Here is an 8,274-nt window from a genome sequence, read left to right as displayed (position 1 = left end):
GCAAAACCTGATGTCACTCCTTCCTCCATTCCTTCCCTGCCCACCCTGCCTCTGGCCCTGGTCCTCGGGGAAGTAAATAGCCGTGTGGGTTTGCTCAGTTCCTCTGTGGGTCCAGCATCCAGGCAGAGGAGGATAGACAACGAGGCATGTGCTGGTGGGTGAGAATATTTTGGGATACCAAGCCCTAGTGTTCCCAAGGCCCCGCCCCCCCATCCCAGGACCCACCACATCCAAGAGGAGGAAGAAATGGGACCTAGAGCCTGTAGAGGGATTGGGGAGCTCTTCTGTTGGGGCAGGAGGACCATCTCAGATATGGTGGGTGGCCAGGAAAGTGGGGTTGTAGGAAATCTCCAAGTGCAGCCCTGTTAGAGATGGGGAAGATAAAAAGAGTCATTGTGGGAGGGCACCTTCGAGGATTTCACCCAGGCAGTCCTTGTGCAGTCCTGAGAACGAAGGCAAGTGTTTAAACAGTTAGGTGCCACCGTACAGAATGAGGGCCTGGAGGGCTACGGTGGAAATGACTCTAGACTCCATAGACCAGCCTAGAGAGCCCCCTTCAGCACCTGCCTCTCTGAACAGCACCTAGCCCACTGCAGTTGCTCAAGAAAGATATTGATCACGTCTTGCTCTAGAAGTCTGAGGATCCCTATGTTCATGAACAAATACTTTGAACTTGGCACATCATTGCATTTTTTGCAAATAAACTACATATCTGTGTGCTTTTTTGTATTTTCTCAAATCTCCTTCACCAGCTGTAATTTGGTAGCCAGCTAACCTATACCGAGAGCCTTGTTTGTCCATCTCTGTTACAAACACCACCCTTACCCGTTATCTTGTCTAATCCTCACAATAAACTTAAAAGTCAGGCACAGCTGTTTTCTCCCTTCTGCAGATGAGGAAGCTCAGGCTCAGAGAGGTCAGGTGCACTAAGTCAACACAGCTGGCTGGGAGAGGATTACCCCCCTCCCCACCCCCCAGGCTGCTCCCCGCCTCCCCATGCTGGGTGGCTCAGGAGTGTTGTTTGCCGCTATGCAAAACCACTAATCTGATTTTCAAGAAAACCTGTTGTAAAAAACAGGTTCTATTTATGAAAACCGTGTCTAGTAAAAGGGAAACAGAATGAAAGATGAGCTTAAATTATTCTCCTCTCTCTCTCAAATAATAAAATCTTTTTTAAAAATGGGGGGCCCGGGTGGCTCAGCCAGTTAAGTGTCTGCCTTCAGCTCAAGTCATGATCTCAGGGTCCTGGGATTGAGCCCCGTATCAGGCTCCCTGCTCACTGGAGAGTCTGCTTCTCCCTCTCACCTCACTCTCTCTCTCTCTCTCAAGTAAATGATTAAAATCTTTAAAAAAATAAATTGTGTTCATCCCAATGTCAGGCATGTGCTGACAAGTAGACACTGATGAAGTCGAAGCTGTCCTTCCCCAGCTATGCTCAGCACAGGCTGCTTTAGCAAAAGTAAAAGAGGAGCAAGTGGCATTTCAGTTACAGCCGCAGGAGCCTTGCTTCTCACTCGGGAACTTGTGCGGAACACAAAGGTGGCAATCATCGCCAGGTCCCCCACTACCCTCTCACAGAGATCCTCTTCCCAGGGGAAAGGAGGGTGGTTGAGCTCTCTCCCCCAACAGTGTATTCATTTGTTTGGTAGCTTCCTAATTCCAGACGTTGGAATTCATTGGTGTTCGTCCTGAGGAACCAGGTGTATAAGTCCTCCAAATGTTTCCTGGGCGCGGAACATTTGTATGCCGGGACATATGCCTATGGCTGGGATTACAGCCATCGGAAATATGGCTGACTCACTGTAAAACAGGAAAACACAAACTCCAAAAACAGTAAGTAAATGGATGATTCAGTTTCTCTAGTTTCTAAAGGTAATAAGTTAAAATTACCTTTCCATTAAAACACTTCTAAGGAAACAAATTTTCCTTTTTTTGGTAATGATCAAAAGTAGCCTGTCTTGCTCACTGAGAAACCACCAGCCATTAACAGTGCCATCTGACAGAGTGGTCAGGACGGTGTTTTTTCTTTTCTTTTCTTTGAACTCCTCGCAGGTACAAAATAAGAGAAAGGACCAAGGTGTCCAGAGCCCAGGGGTGGGCAGCCTTTCATGTGCTTTCTTATAAGGAAGAGAGTGCAAAGGATAGAGTTAGCTTCGAAAACTTGTGGGCACAAACCTGCGGTTTGGTTTTCAAACTATTTTTTTCCCAGAGATTTTATTTATTTATGACAGAGAGAGAGAGAGAGATCACAAGTAGGCAGAGAGGCAGGCAGAGAGAGTGGCAGAGAGGGGGAAGCAGGTTCCCTTTTGAACAGAGAGCCCGATGTGGGGCTCAATCCCAAGACCCTGAGATCATGACCTGAGCCAAAGGCAGAGGCTTAACCCACTGAGCCACCCAGGTGTCCCCTATACCTTGATCATCTTTCAATATCGATATCAGAGATCTCCTGCGTCCTTTGCACAGTGTTTCTCGGAAGAGATACAATATAGCAACACCGTCCTCCATTAATGGACACTTGGGTTCTTCCCAGGTTTTTGCTATTGGAAACTCCACCCCTATGCATAATGGCTGGCACATCCCGCACAGACCGCCCCTGTACAGACATCTACACATTCCTAAATTAAAACATTTACTCTAAAAATCTGTAGAGAGGGGTGTCTGGGTGGCTCAGTGGGTTAAGCCTCTGCCTTTGGCTCAGGTTATGGTCTCAGGGTCCTGGGATCAAGCCCCACATTGGGCTCTCTGCTCAGCGGGGAGCCTGCTTCCCCCCCCCCTTCCTGCCTCTCTGCCTACTCGTGATCTCTCTCTCTCTGTCAAATAAATAAAATCTTAAAAAAAAAAAAGAAATCAGTGACATTGAAAACAGGACATTAGTAGGGAAAATCAAGGAAATCAAAACTGGTCCTTTAAAAAGATCAATAAAATTGGTAACTTCTACTCAGACTACTCAAGAAAAAAAGGGAAGACACAAATTACTAATATCAGAAATGAAGCAGGGGTCATCATTACTGATCCCATGGACATTAATAATAAGGAATATTATGAGCAACTCTATGGTCTGAAATTTGATAACTTCGATGAAACAGGCCAATTTACTGAAAGACACAATCTATCAAAACCCATACAAAGAGAAGTAAATAATCTGAATGGGACTACATCTATGACAGAAATTTAATCAGTAATTAATTTCAAAACAGAAAGCACCAAGTCCAGATGACTTCTACCAAAAGTCCAGATGAATTCTACCAAAGACTTAAGGAAGAAATGATACCAATTCCCTACACTCTGTTTTAGAAATGGAAACAGAGGAGATACTTCCAGACCTATTCTAGGAGGTCAGCATCACTTTAAAAGTAAAACCAGCTGAAGACATTACAAGAAGGAAAAACTGCAGACCAGTATCTCTTATGAATACAGATGCAAAAATACTTGAAATATTAGCAGATCGAATCAAACAATGTCTAAAAAGAATTATGCACTGTGGGATTATTATGCAAGTGATATTTATTCCCAAGTGTGAAAGTCTGGTTCAACATTTGAAAGTCAATTATGGGGATGCCTGGGCGGCTCAGCCGGGTCAAGCCTCTGCTTTCCACTCAGGTCATGGTCCCAGGGTCCTGGTATCGAGTCCTGTGTGGGCTCCCTGCTCAGGGGGGAGCCTGCTTCTCCCTCTCCCCCTGCTCATCCTCTCCCTCTTTCTCCCTTTCTCACTGATAAATAAATAAATAAATAAATAAACAAAATCTTTTTTGAAAAGGTCAATTAAGGTAATCCATCACATCAACAAGCTAATGAGAAAAAATTATGTGATCATATCAATAGATGCAAAAAAAGCATTTGACAAAATCCAACATCCATTCATAACAATTTTCATCAAAAAACCAAGAATAAAGAGTAACTTCTTTTAAAAAAAAAAGATTTTATTTATTTATTTGACAGAGATCACAAGTAGGCAGAGAGAGAGGAGGAAGCAGGCTCCCTGCCAAGCAGAGAGCCCAATGTGGGGCTCAATCCCAGGACCCTGAGATCATGACCCTAGACGAAGGCAGAGGCTTTAACCCACTGAGCCACCCAGGCGCCCCAAGAATAACTTCTTTAACTTGATAAAAACATCTACAGTAAGCTTATAGCTAACATCATTACTTTTTAGTCAGAAACTAGATACTTCACCCTAAAATGGGGAGCAGGACAAGCCTGCCCACTCTCACCAGTACTACTGACATCATGGTAGGAATCCTCACTCTTGCAAAGAGAGAGCGGGAGGCATGTGGGAACTCTGTACTTTCTGCACAATTTTTCCTGTAAACCTACAATTCCACTAGAAAATAAAAGCTATTTATAAAAGAGGTTTAAATGCCATATCATGTTTAATTTTTTTCTTCAATTAAAAGTAAGTTTGAGGGGCATCTCGGGGGCTCAGTCTGTTAAGCATCTGACTCTTAATTTTGGCTCAGGTCATGATCTCAGGGTCATGAGATTGAGCCCCACGTTGTGCTCTGTGCTGAACGTGATGGATGGAGCCTGCTTACTATTCTCTCTTTCCCTCTGCCCTTTCCTCCCCTTTGTTCCCTCTCTTAAAAAAAAAAAAAGTAAGTTTGACGGAATTAAGAGATATAAACTTCTGGTTATGAAATAAATGAATCGGGGAGATAAAAAGGACAGCTGAGGGGCACCTGGGTGGCTCAGTGGGTTAAAGCCTCTGGCTTCAGCTCAGGTTATGGTCTCAGGGTCCTGGGATAGAGCCCCGCATCGGGCTCTCTGCTCAGCAGGGAGCCTGCTTCCCCATCTCTCTCTCTCTGCCTGCCTCTCTGCCTACTTGTGATCTCTCTCTCTGTCAAATAAATAAATAAAATCTTTAAAAAAAAAAAAAGGACAGCTGACATCACCAAAGGCAAGGGAAGCAAGGGCAAAAATGAACTATTGGGACTTCATCAAGATCAAAAGCTTTTGCACAGCAAAGGAAATAGTTAACAAAACCAAAAGACAACTGACAGAATGGGAGAAGATATTTGCAAATGACATATCAGATAAAGGGCTAGTATCCAAAATCTATAAAGAACTTATCAAACTCAACACCAATCCAATCAAGAAGTGGGCAGAGGACATGAACAGACATTTCTGCAAAGAAGACATCCAGATGGCCAACAGACACATGAAAAAGTGCTCCATATCACTCGGCATCAGGGAAACACAAATCAAAACCACAATGAGATATCACCTCACACCAGTCAGAATGGCTAAAATTAACAAGTCAGGAAATGACAGATGCTGGCGAGGATGCGGAGAAAGGGGAACCCTCCTACACTGTTGGTGGGAATGCAAGCTGGTGCAACCACTCTGGAAGACAGCATGGAGGTTCCTCAAAATGTTGAAAATAGAACTACCCTATGACCCAGCAATTGCACTGCTGGGTATTTACCCTAAAGATACAAACGTAGTGATCCGAAGGGGCACGTGCACCCGAATGTTTATAGCAGCAATGTCTACAATAGCCAAACTATGGAAAGAACCTAGATGTCCATCAACAGATGAATGGATAAAGAAGATGTGGTATGTATATGCAATGGAATACTATGCAGCCATCAAAAGAAATGAAATCTTGCCATTTGCGATGATGTGGATGGAACTAGAGGGTATTATGCTGAGCGAAATAAGTCAATCAGAGAAAGACAATTATCATATGATCTCCCTGATATGAGGAAGTTGAGAGGCAATGTGGGGAGTTTGGGGGGTAGGAAAAGAGTAAATGAAACAAGATGGGATCAGGAGGGAGGAAAACCATAAGAGACTCTTAATCTCACAAAACAAACTGAGGGTTGGCAGGTGGAGGGGGGGATGGAGAGGGTGGTGGGGTTATGGACATTGGGGAGGGTATGTGCTATGAAGTGTGTAAACCTGGCGATTCACAGACCTGTACCCCTGGGGCTAATAATACATTATATGTTAATAAAAAATAAAAAATTAAAGTAAAAAACAAAAGAACAGAAAAAAAAGACAGTTGAGAGAAGACAGTTAATAATATAATAACTTTGTGTGGTGACACATGGTAATTACACTTCCAGTGGTGAGCTAATGTACCTAGTTGTCCAATCACTACCTCATACACCTGAAACTGACATAACATTGCATGTCAGCTCTATGTGACTTAAGAAAAGTAAGTCCGAGCATCTTTCTTATTCAGTGACCACACTAGTTTTGCAAAATCTTTTGTATATTAAAGAAATGTGCTTTTATCGTTTATGTGCAAACACTTTATTTTTTCCTTTTTCATTATTATGTGGCTTACTTCTGTTGCTGCTGATTTTTTTTTCTCCTAGAATTTTATTTTATTTATTCATATTGACCAGACTTTTTATTTTATAGCTTTTGGATTTTGTGTTTTTCATGGAAAGGCTCACTGCAAGTAAGCTCTCTTTTTCTTTTCTTTTCTCTTAAACCACTTTGGTTTGTTCATATTTATTTATTTATTTACTATAACAATGATGTTTACATCACTGAGCCATCTGGATTTTTCCCAAATGGATAACCAATGGTCCCAATATCATTTCTTCAATAATTCACCGTGCAGTCACTAGTTTGAAATGATACCTATAGCATAAATATGTTCCACATATATTTTAACCTATTTTGAGGGAGTATATTCTGTTCCACTGAACTACTTTTCCCTCTGTCAGTACCAGCATCATCAGACCAGTTAAAGGAACATAACTTTAACTATTTAACACATGTAATGTTGCATATTTCCTCCTTGGCTTTTTTTTTTTCTTCTCAAGAAAACTTTCTAGATATTCTCTGCTTTATTTATTTTTTTATTTGGTGAACTTTAAAATCATTGTCACATTGTAAATTGAATGTCCCCCCCTGAGTAAACTGGTTTGCATTCAGGTCTTCAAAGAGGCTGGGACCTTGTCACCTTGAGGGATGGAGGCAAAGTGTGACTTCGGAGAGGGGGTCTGGAAAGCTGGCCCAGAGCCTTCCTGGTGGAGCCCACGAAGTGACCAGCAGAGAGCAGGAAGAGCCTCACAGGCAAAGGCTAGAGCTGAGGAGTGGCCGGACCCCAGGGAGCCCCAGCTGGGGGCACATCAAAGGCAGGCAAGTGCAAAAGCCAGAGGGAAGCTTGGCCTCCAGGGCTGATGGCGTGAGGCGGGGGACAGGAAGACCTGCACTGGCCTTCTAAATTCTTTTTTTTTTTTTTTAAGATTTTATTTATTGACAGAGAGAAATCACAAGTAGGCAGAGAGGCAGGCAGAGAGAGAGGAGGAAGCAGGCTCCCTGCGGAGCAGAGAGCCCGATGCGGGGCTCGATCCCAGTACCCTGGGATCATGACCTGAGCCGAAGGCAGAGGCTTCAACCCACTGAGCCACCCAGGCGCCCCTGCACTGGCCTTCTAACGGCCTGCCTCCCCCGTACCCAGCCTGGGTCCGACACAGAGATGAGTCTCTGATGACCCGATCAAAAGTGCGTGATGGCTCAAGCCGGAGGACGAGGGGGGAGTGGGAGCGGGAGCACGGAGAGAGCACTGAAGCCCCAAGCTGACCGGGTGGGTCCATGTCTCCGAGTGGGGACCGGAGGGGAAAGCGGTCGGGGGCGTCTTTTGAGACAACTGTGAACCTCTCTGTTCTGCAAATCCCAGCAACATACTCACAAGGAACAGAAACACCAGCAGAGACGTGGCTGCAGAGAATCGCTACCCGCTCCAGCCCTTCTTCAGACCCCCCACACCCCACCCCTGCTTTCCACCCAGCCCGCCTTGTCACCTTAGGCAGAGTGGGCCCCAGGAGAGGTCTGTGGAGCAGGTAGCAGCCTGGCCTTGGACACATCTCCTCCAAGGAGTATGTTCTGTGAGGTGGCCGGCTCCTGTTGAAATCCCAGCTGAAATCCCAGTTGAATCTCTGAGCAGAGAGCCAGATGCGGGGCTCGATCCCAGGACCCTGAGATCATGACCCGAGCCGAAGGCAGAGGCTTTAACCTACTGAGCCACCCAGGCACCCCTCAAATAAATAAGTTTTAAAAAACCTTTAGAAATGTGTTCTAAATCTCAATAAAGCTACGGGGGGCATGGGGGCAGGAATATGTTCTGAGTTCCAAACTGTTGGTTTATCCAGAACCTTCGGAACCCCCTACCTCCTGCTGTCTGTCCCAAACCAGTCCCAAGTCACTGACAGCATCCTGTGGCCCTACACATGCCACAGCCCATGTTGTCCCTGGGCCCAGGGAACTTTTGCTTCCAGGACTCCGGAGAGGCCTTGTCGTGGGCCACCGGCTCGGACACCA

This window comes from Lutra lutra, chromosome 16 (assembly GCF_902655055.1).
Source record: "Lutra lutra chromosome 16, mLutLut1.2, whole genome shotgun sequence".
Classification (NCBI taxonomy): Eukaryota; Metazoa; Chordata; class Mammalia; order Carnivora; family Mustelidae; genus Lutra; species Lutra lutra.
The sequence above is the reverse complement of the archived record's forward strand: the minus strand, read 5'-3'. Positions refer to the sequence as shown.